Here is a 24,548-nt window from a genome sequence, read left to right on the forward strand (position 1 = left end):
CCAGTACTGTTTTCAAGAAAAGAATTATGCAGAGGAATTGAATGTGATAAAGATCCTGCTCATGTGTGAAAACAGAAGTGAAGAAAACTGTAAGTGTCCAATTAGTTGTACTCCTAGAATGAAATTGTGTAATTGGATACACTTTTTCAAATTCATTATTAGAAAAAAATCCCATCCTCCAAGCTGGTAACCTGTTACAGGAATTTATTATACGTATCTTCCAAGCAGAGAAAAGCTTGTCTTAACTGCTGTTCATGGTAGATTTTGCAACAGTGATAGTCAAAGGAGAGAGTACATTCACTGGCTGTTACTTCCTTGAGAGCAAAGACATTTTTAAACAGTAGGTAGTCATCAGTGGCAGTGATGGCACGTTACCAGTGGCAACTCTTCTATGCCATGTTGCCTTCATTATGTTTTTAACAATAGTTCTAAAAAATGCAACAGCTTTCTCACACACTTATACATCAGCAATTAAAGTTAGTTTATTGACTTTGATAGGTATGATTTAAAAATAACCAATCTGATCATCTTCTTGAAAGCAAGATGTGTCCAGCAATTTTTCAGTTGCCAAAACCACTAAAGAAAAGTTGAGTTCCCCTTGAATTGTGGTGATGGTGGTCTGGTGCCAAATAGATAGATACATATATTTATAAGCCAAAATATAAGTTGATTTGGGCTTTATTTTTTTGCACTTTCTCTGGTTAGTAGGCTAAATGTGTATAGTATAAAGAAGTATAAAGAAATCTGAAGATTATTTGATTACACTTTCTTTATTTTCAACTGAGGAGCTAAGGACTAAGGATTAAATGCTCAGAGCATTGGAAACTTTCAGTGAGAGACTTTGAACGGGCAACTCCATCCTGGCCAACCTGAGGAAAAAACTTTAGAGTAATTGTCAGTTTTTGCTTTTGGATCGGTAGTTACAGTAAGTATTCTGCACAACCACATGTATGTATAGTCTTTCTAGTACTTCATATGGAAGGTTTTAAAAATGAAGTCTGTGGTTCACCATCAAGAAATGCTGAAAGTTGATCACAGGTATTGAACAAATGCATGTCCAGAGGAGACTTCAGGCTGGAAAAGAGACGGGGGTTGAAGGCAGCTGCATGACTTGAGTCAAATGTATATAATCTTTTGGTTTAATACATCTTCTCCTGGCATGGCATTATTACATTAAGAACCTGGTTGCCACTTCTATTCCAAAACCCACCTTTTTAAGGCATTGTAATTCTGTTAAAGTTCCCTCTGAAGTTTGTTATGCAAGTTTTAGAGCTGGAATGTTAACATTAGGGAGTACACTGTGTGTGTATATAGATACACATACATAAATATTTTTAGCACCCTGTGTGAAAAGGTTACTCAAAAGTAATTCTACACTTCGGAATATGAGACTGAAGAAACTATTCACACATTGCTTTTTCTTTTCTGTGTAGCATGTGCATTTTGCTAGCCAGGTTTTTTCGGAGCCTTAGGGTGAACACATGCACTGAAGTGTATCGGTACAGAAATTTTCCCCGTGAAAATTACCACAGGACACATTACTTCTGTTTTTAACAGTGATCAGAAGATGGCTTCATTCTCCTGGGGGTTTTCTAAGTTTTCTGAACTCCTTTAGAATTCAGGTTTCAAAGTGGAATTTAGCTGTTTCTGTATATATGTACGAGCCATTCTTGGCTGGGAGGAACAGAGGAGAACTCTGTTAGGTTAAGCTCTTCAAGTTTGAGGAAACTGGGTTACTCACTTCAAATGAAAGAGTTGTGAAAATGCAGTGATTTTGAAAGATGTTTTTATTTTGAAACAGGAGGAGCTATGAGGGCAATTAAGTGCATCCACCTGCCCATAGTTCAAGAAGTACTAAGACTCCTGCTTTAATTGCATCTGGAAATAGGACATAATCCTATATTCCTAACAACTGGTCTTGAAATATAATGAGTTTTTTCCTACTTGGGCCCCCAGACAAATGTATGAGAATTGGTTCAGTGGCATGAAATGGTAGTAGTTTATAAGGAAGAAAAAGCAAAGCTGCTAATACTTTGTTAACGCTTCAGTTATTTCCGTAGACTTCTGGCTTCTTATATCTAATACAGGCACTACGGATACTTAGATCTGCCCTCAGCCTAAGAGAAGCAGGCATATCCCCCCCCCCCCCCCCCCCCTTTTTTTTTTTATTTCTACCAATCTTAAAATCAGGAAGATAGATATTGCCATTTAGGCACGTTACACCAGCCATAGGAGTTTCTCTCAAATTCAGATCTGTACCCTGTGGTTCCAGGACTGATTGCTCAGCTGCTAACTGATGTAGTTTAGCTGGCATGGCATGACCAGGTCTACCCCTTCTGCCTCACCCCATGCATATGCCACATGGATCTAGAAATTGAATTACCAGTCACTTCTGCATTGGCAGTCAATTTAATTTACTCATATTCACAGGGGCTGTTCTAAGGTGTTTGAGACGTGGGGCTGAGAAGCAGATTACGGACCAAGATGTAGCAGCATCTTGCTGGAGCTATTATGGATGGGTGCGTTTGTTATATGACATCTGTTCTCCATCAGAACCCTAGCACCTGCAGAGTTATTTCCTTTTTCAACAGTTGTTATGGTTTTGGTTATTGGTTGTGTTTTGCTTTCTGAGGTCACTTCATCTGTTACATTGATAAGTTAGCAATGTGAGGCCAGAAATTCCTACAGTGAGTTCTGTACCAGAATCAGCACAAATTTAAGTGCAAAAGGATCATCTGAAGATGAAAGTGGGACAGTCTGTGCATAAAAGTCATCAGCTGTTAAGTGTTACTAGTTTTCTTTCATTGGTCACAGACTCTTAACTGTCCAGCAGTGCTTGGATTTTCCAACTTGCTACTAAAGAGTGATTTTAGCATGAACGATGCTGAAGAGAAAAAAAAAGCATATTCACCATCTGTACTACTTACTAGGACAATAACAATGTCGCTTGAGAGGGATCTTATTCTATCAAAGTGAGTCTTCGCAGGTCAGAAGAGAGAAGTCCAGTTCCTTTTTCTCCCTCTCAGTGTGTAAAAATTGTTACACCATTTCTGAGGTGCGTGCCCGTAGCGTTTAAAGATGCGTAATGGCTTGTCTTTTAAAGAAGCTGAAATACTAAAAGTTCTCAAAGTCATTGCTTCCTGTTACTGTAGTAATGTGTCTCAAAAAATGTATTTTAAGATTAATTTAGAGTATGTAATACTGCACTATGTTTCACTTTGAAGTGCCGAGGCTGAAATCATGAGTAAGTTTTCCTTTTTGTGGATAAAAAGCCAGTTCTTCTGAACGGCTTCTCAGGTGATTTCATTTCGTAGCAAATACTGGTTTGTTGCTTGCGACTGAGAAGTCTTGCAGCTGTGTGTGGGTCTTGTTACAAAACTGGCCACGCTGCATTGTGAGCTCAGAACTGTTGGGTGTGGAAGCTGCTGTGGTATATCACAACAGAAGCTGGCACAGATCTGATCTGTACATCAGATCCTTCCCTTTACCATCCTCAATTTTAGAGGCTGCTAACTATTTTGCAACTGTTACGTTATTGAAAGTATCATTATAGTTACCAAGGCTTATGCTGTTAGAAGCAGTGGTACTGATAGCTGTAGAATAGCCGCCCAAGGTATGTCTTACGGGTGGAAAAGTGGCATTAATAGAAGGGCAATAGCTTAAAATCTATAGCTCCTTCCATTCTTAGGTTCTAAAATGAGGCATAGTAAAGACTGAGAATTATTTGGTAAAGTTACAATTTTCTGCTACTGGCTTGCATCTACTTTTCAGCAGCTTTCACAGTTCTGATTTTTTTTTCTAGTATTCAGACAGGGTGACATGCAAGTTTCTGGGTAGGGGACAGTGGTTTTGAGTGCAGGTTTTTAACCAGGACTGCTGAACTGATGTAATGCTGTAGGTCATGATGTAACACTGAGGCAGTAAACACTTCACATTTTGTACTGCTATCTGGACTGCTATATGAGACTATAGACTGTAGGACTTCTAAGTCAGAGTTTATTTCAGCCCTTAAAGCATTGGGAGGAGGCGTGCCATGTGTTGGGTCAGGGGCTGCTTTGTTTTCTACAATCATTTATTTTCTCAGTTGCCCTATGCAGTGCAGTTGGTAACAAACAAAATATTCCTAAGTTAGTGCCATTTGTTCCTCATAGAAACACACCTGACAGCACCTCCTGCTAGAAATGCCCTCAGGATGAAGTAATGTGATTGCCTAGTTAAAAGCACAGGTTTTGCCAGTAGGCTTTTGCATCCCTGACTTTCTCAGGACAGTTTCTGTTACCGTGTGTCTAGAAAGAAAAAGTGGTGGCTGGTTTCAGTGGCTCACTTCTTCAGGAAGCAGTAGGGCAGCTGCGGTGCTGTTAGGTGTAGCATACAAAAGCATCACAGTTTCACAGCTGCATCCCACTTTTGAAAGCAAATCAATAGAAATGATGCTACTTTGTCAATTATGCTTCTCTTATGATCAGCTTACACAGTTTTTCTTGTCACGGGAGTAGGGCCTGTCTTTGTACATGCATGGAGTTAAGTAGGACCCATGTTCTAACGTGTGCCTCTTGATAAGGAGACTCCCCTAGGAAGGGAGAGATCAGGGTTATGATCAGCATGCCAGGAGCAGTTTACACATTTACACAGTAGCATTATTTTCTTTAGAAAATGAGGAGTACGAAATCACATTTATTGTGTTTTATTGCTTCCATAAGCATTTGAATTTCTCAACAAATCTGATAGAACAGCAGGTGCCTCGAAAATACTCATTTCCAAACACAACAAAGATCAGGCGGAAGAAAAAGGCTGTGTTAGTATCACTCAGAGGTGAAAGCCCCACGTTTCTCAAGTCTGGTAACCACTAGGATGTTGTATAGATGTTTGTCACCATTTAGTACGTGTCTTCAAAAGAGGACTCATAAATGGACCTAAAGGGATGTCCTATGTTGTAGACCTGTTCAGATGTGTTCCTGCACTTATTCAAGTTACTGTATGTTGACATATTTTTCCACATGCAGCTGCCATAAATCTTCCGTCAAGGCATCAGCTACGTGGTGCACAGGGTACTAAGGCCAGCTGAGTTGCCTTGATGTGTCACATCCAAGCTAGAGGCTTATAGTTAGGGAACTAAGCATAGTGTAAGTGGGTTCCATTCAAGGCATTTCATGGATCAGAATTAAGGGGTTTTTTTATTGAGGATACCTGAAACTGTTCGGAAAAAAAATAATCACTTGTTGCCACATTATATCTAATAAATGAATGCATACTCATTCCTCTTAAAATAAATCTGTACCAGGACTGATAAGTACTTGGAGAATGCTGAGATACAGCAATATGTAATCTGACATGCTGGATAAGTTATTAAAACCTTACACTCAGATTGCAGCTGAAAGCCCGAGGACAGTTTAACATGGGCTTCTGTCTTCCAGTCACTGTTTTCAACAGTGGTTTATTATGGCAATGCCTGGAAGCCATTACCCACCTGATAGGCCTTGCAGTTAGAGGGTAGTTCACAAAATACATGTCAAGCCCTGCTAAAGTTGTCACGGTTCGTCGGCTTCTTTGGATTCAATACCAGCCTGCTCATTAGCTGCTATTCCTGGAGATAGCTTGGGCCACTTTCCTGAGGTTCTCTTAATTCCCTCAGTGGTGCAGGGCTGGAAGAACAGCTTCTGGCATTTTAGCCACCTTTTCTCTCGTTATCAACAAGTGTTAAAGTCTGGTATCATCTCCAGATGCTTGCTGTCTATGTAGGCTGCTTAAAGAGAAGCTCAGAAATTCCATTTTAATTTGGTTTGCTAAATGCTGGAATCTGCTGATCTGGTTTAAGTGCTAGCATTGTTGAAGAGATTTGTTTTCTGAAAAAAATGGGGGATTTGGGTTGTATTGATCATTTTGCCCCAGTGATAAATGCAAACTCAAACTTTATATATGCTGCAAAGGCTATAATGAACATGTGCAAATACAGATTTTTATGTTATTTTAAAGGAGTTGCATTCATTTTCCATGTGGCTATTCTGGAGATGCAGTAACTCCCTGCAGGACACGTTACCTCACTGCAATAGCTCACCTACTGAAAAACAGAAGGTTGTATTGCATTTTTGTATTATGTATCATATTTATCAATACCTTCCTTTCTATCATCTCTTAACTGTGGGTAGAATGAACAATTGCAATCCCTGAAAGGCAGCACCTGCAACTAGTAGCTGAAAGAGATAACTAGGCAGGAACTGGGTCAGTAGTATTGTGAGGAAATAAAAGACACTTTGCTTCCATTTTTAAGAAATGGCAGTCAAAAGAAGTTTTTACTCTAATTGTTTAAACTAATAGACCCTTTTTTAAAGAATGGGAAGTACAAAGGAAAATTAAGGTAACTCCTTTGCTGAAACAAATATGCAAATTTTTCCCTAAATGTGATTTTTAAACCAGACAACTCCTGAACTCAATTACTGGGGATTAGGCTGGAATCATTTACTGAATCTTAACCAGAGCTGGAATTCAGGAGTGTTGGGGGGAGTGGTGGAGAAAAGGAAAAATTGAGAATTAAAATAACCTAAGTTGTTTCTGCTTAATTACAAAAAAAAGGAAACGATGCAAGAACTTTAAATTGTGAAAAAATCATTATTACAGTCTGTATCTAAGAATATACTTAAATAATTTCATGTTCCAGAATGGTATTTAAAATGCAATTGAAGTATTTAAGATATGTTTGCTTCAATTTTTTAAATAAATGTTGTTGTGGTTTTTTAAAAGAGTATTCTCCTGAAAAGATGGCCTTGAAAGTTCCTGTATTTGCTGCAAGTAAAGGTCTCATTATGAGTTATGTTAAAGTTAGGGGGATGGCTTTAGGGAAAGGATAAAGTTTTAACTGTGTTTTTGAATAATTCTTTTGAGTTCTAACCAAACTTCAGATAGTTCTGTGTTTGAAATACGTATTACACCATAGATCTTTGATCTTGTACTCAAAATCTGAAGCTCTGTGTTTTATTTATGGCATACTACTCAAGCCTTTCTTTAACATGACAGTTGCAGATTTTGTCATGAGATGCGTGTCACTGTGGTGCTGCATGGGATTGTTAGCTCTGCTGCAGCAGGAGCAGGGTAACTGCTACCGAGCTGTGCCTGACAGAAGTGTCTCACTAATTCTGAGAGCCCGGCATGAGGTGACTGCAACTTGATTGTAGCAAGTACTTTTGTAGCCCATGACCTGTGCGAATGGGGTTTCGGTTGGTTGACTATGCTGCTTGGCAACTTTTTGAATGGGGACTCACCTGGTTTTTGCTTGATGCTCAAAAAGAATGGACAAGAAACTCCACTGTGCCTGTGAAAGCCTGGCCTGGCCTGGGGCTAGCTCTTCAGCATCTTAGAGAAAATATGGGGAGAGACTCCAGCAGAATTCAGCTCTGTGGGTGGATATCAGATCTCTGCTTCTCAGCCACCCATTGACCCCCTTACAGCACCACTTGCTCCCCTTCCTGCTTTGCTTTGGTCTGGCCCCCCTCCCTTTCCCTTTTGGCGACCAGCAGCTGATCTGATGTCGCAGGAGACAGTTTGCCCGCATCCTAAGTGCCCTGTGCTGCACCCTGCTCTGGGTGCCAGGGACACAGCTGTAGGGGAAGTTCTGGCTCAGACCCTGCAATCCCAAGCAATGGAGCATGCTGTGTACAGCTAAATGCTTCAGAGAATTTAGCTGTCTGATTGTTTTCCCTCTGAGCCTGTCCAAGCAAAGATTTTCAGAGGTTTAAATCAGGACAGCTTTGTCTGCCTTTCACAGGAACAAGGTGATCTCCCAGGTTCATCACCAGAGCACTGGGCTGGTTGGAAGGTGCTAAAGCATCTCTGTGAAAAAGCAACAATATACACTTGAGCAAAATGATACCTATTCTTCATAACTGGTTCTGAAAGAAACACCTAGGGCTTTTCTCTTTGCTGAAAATTTTTACCAGTAGTTATGGCGGTGTAAGCGTTGCACAGGAGCTTTCAAGCTGAATGGACTAATCCAGCTTGGACACAGGCAAATGAATGTACAGTATTTTTAAAATAATACTGGGCTAGCCTAATTAGGGACGTCTGTCCACTGTTTCCATCCTAACTTTTCCCAAACAGCCTGTGGAGGGATGCTTGACAGATCCATGGTGATACATGATTGTAAGAAATTATTCTGTGAGTCAGAGCACCACAGGTGTATTTCTCTGTTTTTAATTATGCATCTGATTAAGATAAGATCACTCAGAAAAATCGTAAAAACAAAAAAGACTATTGTAGACTCGTTACACAGTTTGATCAGGAGCCTGTGAAGTGTTAGGTGAGAAAGAGCATTAACAAAACGAATGATGTAGGAGTGAAAGCTTTTAAAACAGAACAAGGTTGTTCTCACTTCTACATAGGTTTATAGTTTCTTTTCCAGAAGAAAATTATTCTGAGGACTTGCGTATATTCAGGCTGAAACAAGTGGCTGAGAGAGGGAGTATTGAAAGCAGGTTTTTGATATAAAATATACTGAAGAAAGGTATCATGTGGGTACTTTACAATTCCCTGAAGTGTGCACTTATATACTTAGGCCATTGTTAATGTAATCGGATTTATTAAGAGGAATGTATTTACTACGTTGACACTTCTCTTGCTGTTTCTCCTCCCTCCCTAATGCAGAGTGTGTATATACTACCAGTATGTATTTGATAGGTTTTGATCATACATAATAGAAAAGTAGGAGGAAAGAAAACACTCATATTGTCTTGTGCGTAGAAAAGATCTTAATGAGTTTGAGATGAATACAGGTTTGGGTCTTCTTGAAGCAATCAAGCCATTTTCTTTCGTTAAAGCCTGCTAAACTCTATATGAGGAAAAAAAAAAAAGAGAAGAGAGTGAACGATGCCTTAACTATTAGCATGTTCCACTTCTTTTTTTTTTCCCTCAGTGAACTTATTTATTGGCATATCAGTGAGTATAATTTCCCATAATTGAGCTTATAAAAGTGAATGAGAAAAGAACAATAATTTGGTAGTCTCTGACTTTTATAGGATTAAAAACTTCATGCCCACAGATAGACAGCTGAAATACTGGTTCTTTTGAAATCAACATTGAAACTCCTAATGACTTTCATGAAGCCAATAGTGATTTGTCTGTCTGCTTCCTCATTTGGTCTGTCTTGATTTATCTCAGGTTTGCTCTTCTTTTGTGTGCTTATTGCTCTTGATGCAGCCTGTCAAGCCATGCAACCCCCTATGATAGCTCTGTGGAGATATATTTAATTTGATTTGCTGCTGTCCCCAGGAGTTTATTCTCTGTCAAACAGCTGCCTGTTGCAGTGAAACCTCAATATAGAAGAGCATAATGGCTTATGGATGGAGCATTTAACAACCACCACTGAATGGCATATGTCTGAAAAATATGTTCAAAACGTAGTTGTGGCATATGCAAAGGCCATTGTTCTGAAACAGTTATAAGGCTGCATCTACAAATACAGCACAGTAGAGATTTACCTGACAAGGGTATTCAAGAGTTTACAAACATCTCTGCTGGTTCAATGTTTCCGTACTGTACATTTTAGTCTGTTACTTCTGGTCAGGTTTTTAATGTAAGAATAAGGTAGCTTCAGTATTCATTCTTGTGCTTTGTTACTCTGCCATTTTTAATCTCTTTCCATTACTGCTCATTGTGCTCTCTTCCTTCTACCTCAAAAGAAAGACAAGATGAAATAAACGTCTATTGAAGATGACCGAAAAAATCTCTGTTAACAGGGAATTAACTGAGGTTGCTAAAGCAAAAAAGACACAGAAAGGCACATCATTTGCATGTGTTAATGGGAATAAGGAAACTAAAAAATAGAAAGTGCCTGTGCTCCATCACTGCCAGAGCAGTCATTTGTAGCTACCCTGACACTGATCTACTGCCACTGGCTTTATGCCAGAGTACATCCAGTAAGTGAAGTCCTGCCCTTGGTGAAAGTGCTCTGATATTAATTTCAATAGGGCCTGGATTTTATGCACTTATTTTAACAGAGCGATTAATTACTATTATTCCTATTTGTATGTTGCTTCTCACATACTCTCAGGATCATAGAGAGGAGCAGTAAAACTGAAAATGGAAACACTGGAATGCCATCTTAGAATAAGATTTTCAACTGAGCCTAAAAATGTTACCTTAAACCTTAATGAAGCTTGATGGGAGCTGGATGCCACATTCCCTAACACCTTGCCTGCCCGCTCGCCTTCCTCGAGGTGCTATCTACCACATTGCTCCTCAGCGCTTCAGGCAGCTACTTCCCCTTAAGACCTTCCAGCTCACTGGCTGCGAGGAATATTCGCAAACATTTCAGGGCTCTGAAATGCCTTGTTGGCATTTAAACTATTTGAGCCAACCCAGTTCAGTGTGAGAAAAACATCTCTGAGATGGCATGTCAGAAGGGGTACCAGCCTCCAGCAAGAGGTCACCAGCATGCAGGTAGGGAGTTGGGATAATAACCAGCTGGAACAGGGAAAGGTTGTGTGAACAAGCCCTTATTATTGTCCTCTGAAAATCCTGACCCTGTGGATCAAATCCTGACTTCACATACAGCAGAGGAGATGGTCAGTGCCTACTAGGACCCTTTTGAAATTAAGCTGAGCGTCATGTCTGTGGCGTTGAATTCAAGTTTGACTCGCCTGATTGATTCTTCGCGGTGCAGCTGTATTGCCCTTTGGCCCCGAGTCCTTGCTGCTCCCCTCCAGCTGACTGACCACCTGGATTTCTGAAGTCTGTATTCATCCAGGTCCTCACACGCTGAGGAATTCCAACACATGGCTTAGGTACTCACACATGTACAGATCCGTTCACTTTTAGGAGCATCTGAACAGATGTCAGGAAAGCCTGGCTTGATTTCTAGATCCAGCATCATCTCACGGACTGGGCAGCCAGGACATGAAGTAGGGTCCAAAAGCCCTCAGGAGTCACTGCCAAAGGGACCTTTTTCGCAACTATGCTTCAGTGCCAGAGCCATGCTTTTGGGGCAGATGTTTACTTCTTAAATGTTTTTGGTGAATCCCAGTTCTCAAAAATCCAGAATTCTAATAGATACTCTTAAAAAAAACCCAACCAAATGAATGAACAAAAAAAACGCCACCCCAATTTACTTTTGAAGAGATATCTTCTTTCTCAGATAATCCACAAGAGTTTTGTGCTTTTGTTAACTGGTGAGTAATGCTAATCGTTGCATGAAAAAAATAGCCTGAAAAATTATGGGGGTTTACAGGGATGTATCTCCAGTTTAGATTCTGTTAGTTTTTTTTTATAGGAGGAGTCAACATTTGTCCTCAAAATGTTTTGGTTTTGAGGACTGACTACTAGAGTCTCACAGCATAAGCATGAATTTGTCATCAGAATTTCATTGGTGTGAGGAAGAAAAAAATAATTCTTCCTCACATGCTGCCAGTCAAATGACTGACACTTGTATTACAGTCTCAGCTGAGCTCTTCACATTAAACTATGGTGTATTACTGCAAACTTCCAGGGAACTGCCCTTTTTAAGGAGAAAAAAGAGAGGAAAAATGATATTTACCTCCTCTCACTAGGGTATGTCTGCACACAGCAAGCAAATTTCATAAGCTTGTTCTGTGAGTGACAGACTATCCTAGAGTGGTCATGCATGTTCTAACCATAAGAGGCATCAAGATATTTTGAGAAGAAAAAATCTGGAGAATAACAAATCCAAGTAAATCAGAAAACAGTCGTAATCAAGATTGAAGTCTTGATCCAGATCTTTCATAATTTCTGTAAGAAATATTGTTGCAAAATTGTATCAGCACTATAACAAACACCCAGAATACAGCAGATGAATTATTCTTATTCTTATTCTTATTCTTATTCTTATTCTTATTCTTATTCTTATTCTTATTCTTATTCTTATTCTTATTCTTATTCTTATTCTTATTCTTATTCTTATTCTTATTCTTATTCTTATTCTTATTCTTATTCTTATTCTTTTTTATTATTATTATCATTACAAACAAGAATATTTTATTTAGTTATTTTTAATTTTTTAAATTGTTATTATTTTAAATGTTTGTGAAGTTACCATCAAATCCTCTTCATGTCTCCTGGGGTCTGCTTAGACTGGCGGCCATGTGCAGGTTTTGAACGTACCTTTATTTTAACCCCTTCGGAGCCCCGATGAACTGCTAACCTGAGAACTCAGGCTGTTCTGAGCCCTGCTGTGTGCTCCTTCTGGTGCCTCCACATCCAGACATTCCCATTTGTTCTCCGCTCATCTTTCCCCTGCAGTTAGTTCTGTATGGCTCTACCCCAGATCTCAAAGAGGCTGGCTTAGTTGAAATCCTCAAAAGGTGCCTATAGGTTGTTGTAGAATTTGCAGTCTCTACGGTAGTCTTTACGATTCTCTCTTACCTGCGTTTTTTTTGCTGTGCACTGTAAAATAGTGCATTGCTACTCTTACACCGACCTTTAGTAATTGTTTTATACAAGACTTCAGACAGTAAATCTTTTCTGTGTAATAGTAATGCAGTGTCATCTTCTGGAAAATTATTGACTATATTTAATCAGTTTTATGGGATGCGTGTACCCCCCTGAATAACGAGACTGTGGTTTGTGTGTTTTGAGTTGTGTTTGGTGCCTTGGGCTTCAGGTGTTTTTCTGCTTCTTGGAGAGTACAGAAGCTTCAGGATGTGGCAAAGAGGTCTTAGGAACATTTGAAAATAAGAACAAAGTTATCAACGAAGGACAGTAAGCAAAAGGTGATTGTAGGAGAAAACTGGATTAAAGTGAAACCTACCACAGGTCTCACTTCTGCTGGGTCAGTATCAGTCTGCCCTGGATCTTCTGATGTCCTGAAGTTTTTCCTGAGGAATCTGAAATGTTGTTTTTTTCTGTGCTCAAACGAGAAATGTACTTATATATTTTTAAACAAGGTGTTGTTTTGCCTGGATGTATTGTTCTCTGGGTAGAATGTTGCTGTGCATTTTGAATGGGCAAACAATCCAATTAGGCAAGCATGAGGAGGTCTGATAAATACTGCTTGAAGTGGAAAATGAAAAATGTCTGGAGGCACCAACAAAACATATCTTTTGAATGCTAACAAAAAAAACATTTAATGCTTTATGGTAAACCCATCTGCATCTCTAATATTCTGGAGAGGACATGAGTACATGTTCAGGTTTTGTATGTTTCTTGCAGATTATTACAGGAGTGATCTGGGTTGAATTTTGAAGCCTTTCTCATGAATAAAGTGTGGAAGAATGTAATATGTTTAGTTTGTAAAAATAACAGCTATAGAGAGAAGATCAGAGGAACCTTTAGAGGAATTAGCACTACCTTTTTGATTCAGTGGGACTTTTCCAGCTTATCCTGGCCAGGATATAACTCAATATGTGTAAAAAATGCATTAAGATACATGAAGATAAGAAATAAAGCAGCATGAAGATTGCTTTTACAATCCATCCTTAAGTGGCTTGGGGTTACTGTTTTATAAGAGAATGAATTTATCTTGAAATTTGTCCAAAGGGAAGGGGAGCAGCTGAGCAGGGAAACCATCAGAAGGGAACACATAAAGCTTAAAATTCCAAACCTTCATTTTTCTTACTAACTTCCCCCTCATGAACCCAAATCAGTCTTATTTCTGTACCATGACGGTTCTTTGTAGCTAGCTATATATACTAAAACATGCACACTACCTGTTCGTATTTTTTTCATTTGGTAGCGTCTGTAATTCTTTCTAATCTACTTAAGGGATTTAACCAAAGTGTTAGCATGAGCCAGAAGGCATAATGTTGTTATTCTGTCATAGAATAACATGAATAACCTTTAATATATGTAATGTCTGTGCTTCATACCTCACCTTTTCTATACTTTACCGTTTTCTTCCTTTCCACTCTTTGTTTTCGCTTTGGAAGTATGTCAGTTCTCTCCATCTCTGTTTATTTATATGATCAATAATTCAACACTGGATATTTCCCAAACAACCCCTTGAAAAAGGCCTAGGTGAGAATACACAGTCAAGGGGTCTTTCAGACTTGATTTTATTAACTTCAGTGCAACAAGCTACATATGCGTGTGCCGAGTCTTAAGCCAGAGCGGTCCCATTTCTTTCACTTAATTACTGGTGTACCCTGATGAATTAGGACTACAGATTGTATCAACATTGTATCAAATTATATCAGACAAATCCAGCCTCCATTGTCTGCTCTCTAAGCTGGGCAGATGTGAGCTAACTCTATTTTGGAAACCGTACAGGCATATTAATGAAATGATTTGTTGAGGCACATAAGCTTTGTGGAGCTGACTTGGGTACAAGCCTGGAGCCATGTGTTTGAATGGTTTCAGATCAGAGAAAGCTCACGACCTACCAGTTGTAACATGGGCAATCTGTGTTTGCCATTCTCTTACCTCTGCAGGGGGAAAATGATCAGATGGGACAAGCAGTGAAGCCAGAGTCAATGTGTACGGATGAGCACCTTACCCAGGGCTCTGCTAGGTCTCCCTCTTGGCCAGCACCACTGGGCCAAGAGCTCGAGTTTGTGTTTCACACCTTTGCAATACCTGGACATATGCTGACGCTGGTGACCCTAGCGTAGTGTTAGGCTGCTGGCAAACTGGGAGGGTTCTAGGCTGGTAGGTACTGAGGCTTCTGAGTCATGCATCTTTAAACCACATTCAGAGGCAGAAAATACATTTTTGCTTCATTTCAATGGCTCTGCAAAAGACCTACTGTTATCCTTGTTTACTGTAGACAAACATACCCAAAGGTTCTAAGGTTTAATTTGACAATTGAGCTTATAAAATAACAAACATAATCCCTCCATCCTCCACTGAACAGCTGATGAATACTTACATGGCAACTCCATGCTCACTCCACACATTCTTTCTTTTCTGTATTTCCACTAGCCTTTCTTCTATTTATGTATTACTTGTATTTCATTACCTTCTGCTTTGTATGACATTTGATACTTTGCTTCATGTACTATTATTACCTTCGATCTAATGCCTACCACCGCCTCAAATGCTGTCATCATTCTTGGCTTCCCACTCTATGATATTTCTAAACTACTTTTAATATCAATACTTTGCAAACTTTTCTAATTGTCCTCCCTCCCCTACCTCTCTGTGTTTGAAAACTTAGCATATTCTTATGATGGCACACTTCATTGCTGTCTGTTTTCCCATCTGCTTACTTTTCTTTGGGACCTCAGCCTAACCCATATGCATTTTTATACAAATAATCTGTGTTAGTGTTATTGGTCCTCATGAACCAGCAGGTATTAAAGAGAGCCTTGGTGTTCAGCTTTCCCCAGATAAGAGATAAGCAACACAGAATCAGGTTAGATGGATATTTTACTTAAACTGTGCATGGGAACAATAAACTCCTGGGAAGAGATAGTTGCACACAGAGCGTGTTCAATCTCTTCAGTAATTAACCCAGATATGAATACCTGGCTCCCACATGACAAGAGCTTAGCCTAATGCTGGAGAGAGCTTACCTCATACTGGATACTCTCTTGTTGCCTACTGTAGTTTTAGCCGTAATACTTAGATTAATTTACTGCTTCTTGACTACACAGGTCTTTCACAGATTAGGAAAAAATTTTAAAAAGTGTTCAAGTGCTGTTTCATGGTTTTCTTATAAGGGGGTAAGTGTGGGTGCAAGTGTCTCACTAAATACATAAACATAGATAATCCTTGCTTTCTCTCTTCTTGCAGGCAACATTTTTTCCTTTATAACTCATCCCTGGAGAAAGGTTCATGAGTGAAAAATCATTGCTAACTTCATTTTTTGCCTTCACTGTGAGTTTCTTTCCTGGAGCAATAATAAGAAATAATGGGTGTAATGCTTTCCTTCACAATCCATAGCATGTAATAAATTGTCTGTTGTTTTATTTGTTGTTGCCATATTTAATTTAAGTGCATTAATTTTTCTCCTTGTCTTATCTATTTCATTTTTAGGTTCAGAGGGCCTTCCAAACCTTTTTTGTAATATTATTTTAGGAGTCAGATCAGCTTTGTAGTAGATGTGGAAACTAAGATGCGGCTCTCAAGTCTTCCACTTCCTGGATTAAATTCAGGAGTTCCATTTGTCGGTTTTTTTTGGTTTTGTTTGGTTTTTGGTTTTTTTTCTGAGCAGTCACCAATAACCAGTCGTAGATGTTCAACTTAATAATAAACAGATTGTAAAGCAAAATCAGTCAGATGCTACAACTTAAACTGGCATAAGAAGAGAGGTCTTTTCTTGGTGTCCCCAGAAAGCAGACTAGCTGAGCCACAGAAATCAGTGTCTTGTTAGTCTTAATCCCTGTATGTTTCAATTTACATTTCTGTAAAATGCTGTAATATATAGTTCACAAAGAAGGAATGTTTAGTCTATTTAAAGCTTGTGAAACGTTGCACAGCTCTAAGTGAATTGCATTTGATGGGTGCTAAGTTAAATGATGATATTTTCTGTCGTTGTGAGATGGTTCTACTTAAAACAGATTTGGAAAAAATGGCTGGATGGGCAGATTCTTTTATCATATCTGAGCAAATTTAGCAAATCCAAGGACAAAAACATTTCCTTAGTTACAGTTTTGTGTCCCTGTTCTCTTCATCAGTTCATTAGTTAGAAGAAGAGACATTTGTAAGTGTACACAGTATGAATAATAACCTAGTGTTCACTTTTTGGTCTGTAGGTCAAATTTATTTTGACAAGTGAGGAGTCTCATTAATTAAGCGTGGGAAAATGGAGATTAGAGAATCGTTAAGTCTGCACTGTCTGGGTCAGACTTGCTGGGACCTGGTTTGTGCAGATAGTCTGTGTGTACCTGGACCAAAGGTTGGAGGGGCAGAGGGACAATGCACACTAACCCGTTCTTCTAAGCCCTCAGGGCTTACTCAGGCTCCAGCTGTGTAAGGCTGTCACAGAACAGAATTCATCCTTGTTGACAGCTGAAGTGACACCCAGGTGTGAGACTGATCCTTTGTGCTCTGTGTCAATGGCACAAGAAACACCTCACTGGCCTTTATCTCCTGCTAGACACTCAAACCATTCCACCATGCTGCTGAGATCTAGGCTGTTGCCCAGTCCGGTAAACATCAAAACACAGAGGAGATTTTTTATGTATGTTAAAGAAAACAGGATTTGCAGAAATATAAATTATTCTTTGAGACCTCTGTTAGAGCTCTTAAAAAAATATAGTAGTAAATAACACATTAATATGTTGGTTTAAAAAGTCTTTTCAGTATCTAGATATCTGAGGAGAGTATATCTGTTGTAATTTTCTGCTCCTTTGGGTCTTTTAAAATATACAGCTGCTTCCTCAACACAGGTAACGTGTTTGAGGACAGGCGTTCTTAATTATGCTGCAAATAATTAAAGACCTTTCTTCGCAAAGCATTCTTAAAGGTTCAGTTTTGCAGAATCACTATAAATACAGAATCGCTGCTTGGGCATTTCATCCCGCAAATAGGAGCTCCCATTCTGTGGCCATAATAAGCAGTGAAATGCAGTCTTAGCAGCATAAGCATGGGTATGATGACTGATGAGTTCTTTGGCTTACAGGCACAGGTTGGCATGGGGTGGTTTTTTCCTCAGTGCTTTCTGGCTAATATTTGCTGAGTGATTTTTTTCGGAAATAATTTGATTTCTTTTGGCTCCCTTGCAAAATGGGTAGCATTCTGTTCTTACTCACATAAATGTTGTTTGATGGTATACTGAGATCCTGAAATGAAAGCTGCTATAGAACTTCAAAACATTGTCGTTAAGCTAAAAGCAAAGCAGCATCGTGAAGTATGGATTCAGCTACTAAAGCTGTAAATGAAAAATTACAAAGGAGTTCTGCTCTGATTTTCTAGATCTAGATGACTTTTTAGGGCCTTAGTAGATTGCTCCAAAACTGACAATATTCCAGTGCCTCATCCAAGCAGATCCCCAGTAAAGCAGGACAACAGTTTAAGCAGGAGAATTTGAGGTCTTTATCTGCAGCATAGTGTTTAGTATAGGTAGTAATTTATTTCTTTTTTTTTTGGCTTCCACTCCAGATGTGAAAGTTTTGTGTGGCCAGCTCAGTTTGGCTTTCCAGGTAGTTCTCGCATTACATTATTTTGATGGCGGTAAATTGTAGTGCAATTGCAGTTTATACTATATGAGATGACTCTTCTACTTTGCAGTCTGTTAATTTCTAAATTTCTTCTCATAGCTGTAAACTAAAAAAAGGACTCTTTTCTTGGGGAAAACCACACATGCATTTTGTTGTATTGTTATTAAATGCCACTTATGTTGTTCCACTTGGACTAAGCGAAGACCCTTTTAAAAATAACAATAACAACTTACACTTGCAGCCAACCTATGGGTAACCTATCCTTTACATTAAGAAAAATTTGTAATAATCTTTAAAAAATTTACAGATCCCACCAGTATTCTCTTCCAAACCTAAGCCACACTTTTTTCTTGTCACCTATACATATTTAATATACTCTGGGACTTATAAAACAATATGTCTTAGGCCCACAAGAACACAGCTATTCAAAGCAGGTTTTAAATTATGTTCTTGGCCTGTAGGTAACAGTATGCTTATAATATACAATAGTAACAGTAAATAAAAGGCAAAGGAAAACCAGGAATTATAATCAAGAAAGAAGAAAATGATCTCCCTTAATAAAAAGGAGATTGCATTACATAGTCATGACTCCAGGTGCCATGAGGATGTTGGGTTTCCATTACCTATAATACCTAAAATATTTAATTTGCAGCTATAAGCAATCTTTGATACAGGAAAAGGCAGGGCTTATGCAAAAGTGATTTGGAAGGAATCAAATGCCCCAACTTTCAGCCTCTATTGTCTGAGATATAATTGCTGTACTTCAGAATATGTTTTTCACACTGCCACATTGCTTATTTGCTTTGTTGTATAACCTGAACTATGCCTTCTTTTCCCCTTGTTTTTGTTTTGTTTTGTTTTTTTCTATAACATATTCAGGGCTGGTGAGTTGCCGTTAAAGGAAAGCCTGCAGTGTCATAAAGAAAACCACTGTGAAGTCAGGGGCTCTGTCACAAGATGTTAATAAGAGGGGCAGGTATAAAATCAGGAGATTCAAATCAATGGAGCCATCTTATAGGATGAATATTGGTACTGTATTTTGCAAGGATGTGTTATCAAGCCCTTCATTTGCACAGCCATGAAGAGCCGCATGCCTACGGAAGTGCTTCACTGAATTCCCACCTGTGGCATAAATATACATATATTCATTGGCAAGGTGCAGCTCTGGAACAGTAAAGCGTTCTCACGGGGACTTGGAATTTCTGTTGTACTATGATATTCCAGATTTTACAAGCTTGAATAAATTTGGAGTTAGGCACCTTTTGCAGAACTGATAAGGAACACATGCATGGGAGATAAAGCTTAAGACTTCATGCTGCAACACTGAGGCAGAGGTAGATGTTTCAGTGCAAAACCTGCTAGTTTGTCTTGAGGATCCACAGGCTGGCCCCTAAACTGACATAATATGCCTTATTTCTGTTGATGTCACTTGAATTATGATGGCTTACTTAATCTGAGGGTCTGATCCTATAAGTCAGAGGAAAGATTATTCCCTTTGGTGACTTAGAGCCAAACCAGAATAGAACTGCAACAGTGGGAAACTGAATTAGTCATAGGTGATGATGCAGGGGCACTGGCCTGAAGCTCTGCTCAGGGCACAAGAGGGGATAAGGCGAGATGCTCCCTAGTTCAGGGCATGAACATAAGTCTTTATGCAAGTTATGCTGCTGGGAAATAAAGCTATGCTAGTGATGTTGTGTGCTTTTAACCTTCAGTACATTTATGTGAGAAAGCAGGGGGAATGAAAATGTGTAAATGTGCCTGTCAGAAACCTTGATCAGTCTGGGAGGTTTATAATATGCTTGTAAAAATATACTGTGGTCTATGGCTTTTATACGGTAGTTCTTAGGATGGAATCACAATTTTTTTAAATAACTGATACTTAAGTCATAGGAGAGCAAGTCCTAAAGAAAATTGTGCTATGTCTCTCACGTTAAAAGGCTTTGTGACTTTAACAAACAAAATGTTTCAGCCTCCATCAGACAGCCTCTTATTCTGTACATATTTATTCATACGCTTAACCTTGGGCTCTGTGAATTGTCCCATTAACCGCCCCCCTGATGCCCTGCTTTAATATCAGTTAGTTAAGCTGGGTAACAGCAAGGAACCCTGGAGAGAGATCAGGATGTTATTGCACTAAGTGCTGTACAGGCACACAATAAAAAAGACAATCTCTGCCCCAAAAGTCTTCAGGTAAAGCCAAGAGAAAACAGATGGATACAGAGAAGCAGGCTCAGAGAGAGTATAGAAAGTGCCAAAATGTTATGGTTGGTCTGAAAGTCGAAATTCTAGCCAGGGCTGACTTTTGGCAGGCTTGATGTTACTGCAGGGTTTAAAAGAAGGCAAATAAGTTATTTCAGAGGTACTTGAAAAGTATGTGCCTTAGGAGTGTATCGGCGAGAGGACAAATGAAAGTTCCCCCTGGAAACCTTAAATCAGTGGGTTGAAAATTATGCATATCCACAAATACTTGCAGGACTGTTGCCTATGTGTTCAGGGTGATTTTTCACATGTTTCTCATTATGTATTTGGATTGTATAGTCAAATCTTATAGGCTTAGCTCTGTGGGGAAAAATAATTAAAGATTAATAAATAGATTCAGCACACGGAAATTCTATTTATGAACAGGCTGAGTTCTTCACCTTGGAAAAGTGCAAGAATAGATATATAGAAGCTATGTGTAAATACTTTCCATAAGATTGGTATTGTTTAAAGGCAAATATAGCTTTAACTATTTATGACTCCTCTTGGATGTTTGGTGTTTGGTTTTTGGTTGTTGTTTTGTTTTTTTTTTTTAATTGATATTTCCTTAATTTCCTTCTTTTCCTTCCTATTCTCATTCTGCCACAGTTGAGGAATTGCCACTATGAATATTTCATAACCTCCAGAGTATGTGCTAAAAACATAGAAATGTGGAAACAAATCACCTTTTGGTATTAATGTGATATTGCAGAGTGTAGTTCTCAAGGATGTGCAAAGAAAGGATTAGACTTTACGGGGGGAAAAAACTAGCAGTAAAAATGTGTCTAGCAAAACACATTGAGAGTTTTTAAACAGTTTAAACAATTTTATCACATCCTGTAGTGACTTATTAACAGTGTCTTCAACCTTTATATATTCCAATAACAACCTGGTGTCTTCATCTTATCTTATGGAACTATAATTGGCTGAAACCAGGTACCAGTGCCTGGAGGCCATACAGTCTTATAGACTTTAATGGCTCATTAGGTATTTATTCACTTTAACTTAAACAGCTCAGCCATTTGTGGAAAATGAGCCTTTAAAATAGAATTAGGGTTTTTTTACCTAAGTGTAGTGTATAACCTGAACTGCCACTGAATTTAAATTTCCAAATCTGCCAGTTTAATTTGGCCTTGCTGTCTTCCCGTTTCAAAATGGGTTATGGCTTTGTAATAACTTCATATGCTCAAGAAGTATACTGGTGGTACTTAAGACTGCTTGAATTAAACAGAATGATTCCTTTAGTTAAAAACCAAACCAGCCCCCACTAAATGCGTGGCTAATGTATTTCGATAACTCATGCTGACAGGTGTCATCTCTACAGGCTATCTCTAGCCTTTAATCATCAGAAAGCAGAGGCTGGAGGGGTCCTAATTAATCTGAATTTGAGCCAGGGTGGTGGGTGGTTCTACTTTACTGTTCAAAATAGCACAAGCCGCAACACACATGGTGCACCTTGGGTTGTGTCCAAAAACATGAGCCTGTGAGAGAAAGGGACTGTAAAAGATCACAGAGGATGGGGGAACATGTCGGCGAGTTGCCTTTAACGGTTCCAGCTAAAGCCTGCACTTTGCATGTTCAGCAGTTGTCGCACAACAGGCAAATCTAGTCTTCTCTTCTGCTTACTGATCTGGAAAGGCCTGACACAGAGAAAAATGTGGTTCTTGTGCAGGATTTTGCAGCCCTGTGCAAAAGACCTCAGAAGGATGCTGGTCTCAAGGCACTCCTGGCCTGATGAAGCACAGTCCTCTCTGTGGAAGGTTACCCGCAGTACAGCAGATAGGGCTTGTCTGAACTGAACCCACCGCTACCCAGGGGTGGTTTGGGAGTCCAGCTCTGCTCGATACGCACTCTCTCGTCTCACATTCATGCAGATTCTCTCTGTTAAATTGGCTGAGAGTCAGCTCCTTCCATACTGATTGGAGTCTCTGTTTTTTTTCCTAAAAAATTTCATTGGTTCAATGAAAATTTACCATAACCATAATGCTGTTGAATGGTCTTGGTACAAATCCCCATGCAAGGAGGCATGCTCTTGGGCTTAAAGAAAGTTCATTTCTGTAATGTGGTTAGCTTTATGTAGCAGTCACTGATTGCTTCTCGGTGCATGCAAGTTCTGCTAAAGTATACTCCTGTCCTTCACTGCCCAGTGCAACCATGCCAGGTGCAATGACAACATGGGCATGTGAGAAGAGAGAATTATGTGAAGGATGCCATGGAATTTATTGCAGCATTAGGCTTTTTGGATCATCAGGTTCTCTGTAAGAAGGATGTGGAAGGCTAGGGAGAACTCTTGTCCCTTGAGATGCCAGCTCTGGTAGAGAAGTGGTAATGAAGGTGAAAATTCTGTTCTAGAACCAAACTACATAATTTTCCATTCTAGTAGGTCTGTTTCAGACACCTTTATTATTAGGCTTGGGCTTTACAGCCTAAGAGGAGTTTTATTTTACAGATGCATAACATCATAACATCTGAAAAAATCTTTAAAGCTGCCATTTTTCATGTTTCCTTTGTTTGTGCATTTCCATTATTTCTATGATCTGAAAATGTCTATATTTCCTCTATTTTATTGGAAAAGGTGCTATATATTTTGCTGGCTGGCTGGCTGGCTGCGTGGATGGGCTGGACTGGTTTTGTAAAGGGGAGAATATAAAGCTCTTAAATGCTCAGGAATAAAAATTGAATCTTTAATATGAACGGATTGTGATGGACTATGCATACTTCAGACTCATGCAGGCATGGAGGTAGGGGCTAAAATACAGCATTTTTAGAGTTGTGGTCTGCTGAGTGAACAGGACAAAGCAGGTCTTATTTGTTCTTCCATTTAGAATTAAAGAAGCAGTAAAATACTGAAGGTTTCTGTGTCTTCCAAAGGGATCATTAAGGTTAGTTAGTTACTTTAATTCACTTAGAGTGGTGCTTAAGGACAATTTGTTCCTGATTCCCCCCTGCCAGCTGAAGCAAATGTTTTTCTTTTCTTTTCCTCCCTTTTTACCTGAGACCACAAAAGGCATTTTGCAGAGGGAATGGCCAGAGACAGGAGCCTGTGTAGTCACGCCACTTCCCCTTTTCATTATCCCATGTCTGTTTTCTGCATGCAGAACAGTATCTACATTTAATACCCAATTCAAATTGATTTCAAGTAAGTGGCACAGGAATCCATAAGCAATGAACTCTGTTTCATGGCAGGGGCACTACAGAGAGACAGTGGCTCGGTGACCCTTTCTTTTAAGCTTGTATAATCTCTGCTGCTCTGACGCTACATCCATTGATCAGCACCTCTGACAAATGACTCCATTATTGTCTATACAACATGTTTCTATGAACCATTTTTAAAAAAGCACTATACCTACAAAATTAACCCCTGAGCAGCTTTTAAGACTGTCCCTCTCCCCTAATAACATGGTTACATTTAGAAAAGGTGCCTTGATATTTAATTACTGCAGACAACTGGAATGACGTCTGTTACCTATGATATCGGAAAGCTAACAGTGATAACATATTCAGGACCGAATGTAGCTATAATGCACATAAAATGCTGCTATATACTCTACCACGTCAGAAAGACCGTACCCCACAATCACATAGTGAATAGAGGGGCCACAGTCCCTTAACATCTTCTCTTTCCCTCCTAGTAGATCCATCCCAAGAAACATTATTAGGATAATGGTTCTTCTGGGGCAAGATAGTTACTACTAAATCAACATTACCTCCTAATGAATAGCGGTTTTCCATGGAGCTCTTGAGCTGGGCCTAGCTCTGCTTAATTTAAAGTAGCTGTGTTGACATAATATATTTAGACTTCTGTAATGTGTTTGACTTAGTAGTGCACAACATTCTGATTAAAAACAATTATCGCTATACAAAATCGGTGTTGTACATATTAAACGGCTCCCAAACTGTCTCGACGATAGCTTGCAGAAGGAAAAGCTCTAAATCAGGAATCGGCACTTGGGGGAAGTTTCCAGTTCCTCTGGGGTCTTGCCATGGGTTTGGCACAGAAACTCCACTGAAGTTCTGCCCGTGTAAATGAGGCAAAGGGCTGATTTCGGTAGCAAATCAGGGTTGTGTGGTGGGTAGAAGTCGTCCAACATCTGCTTTGTAATGTAACAAGAGTCAGGCTCATCATTTAGGCTACACTTCTCCAGTAAGTGCTGCAAAATAGGAGTGAATTAATGTGAAAAGGCGTGGAGGCCATTGCGTGTACGTGAGGAAGCTGCTGCCTGGCTGCACAGAGCAGTGCGATGGGGCGGGCTGCACTGCTGTACG

General features: G+C 39.3%; 1 long non-coding RNA gene across 1 annotated transcript in view; it reads left to right on the forward strand.

Annotated features, from left to right (window-relative positions):
• The first annotated feature begins 2,287 nt into the window (after positions 1-2,287).
• LOC130159175 (uncharacterized) overlaps positions 2,288-24,548 on the forward strand; it is a 153,687-nt gene continuing 131,426 nt past the window's right edge. The window contains exon 1 of the long non-coding RNA XR_008825647.1: positions 2,288-6,072. This is a non-coding gene — a long non-coding RNA (uncharacterized LOC130159175). The remainder of the gene's footprint in view (positions 6,073-24,548) is intronic.

Source organism: Falco biarmicus, chromosome 15, assembly GCF_023638135.1.
Source record: "Falco biarmicus isolate bFalBia1 chromosome 15, bFalBia1.pri, whole genome shotgun sequence".
NCBI lineage: Eukaryota > Metazoa > Chordata > Aves > Falconiformes > Falconidae > Falco > Falco biarmicus.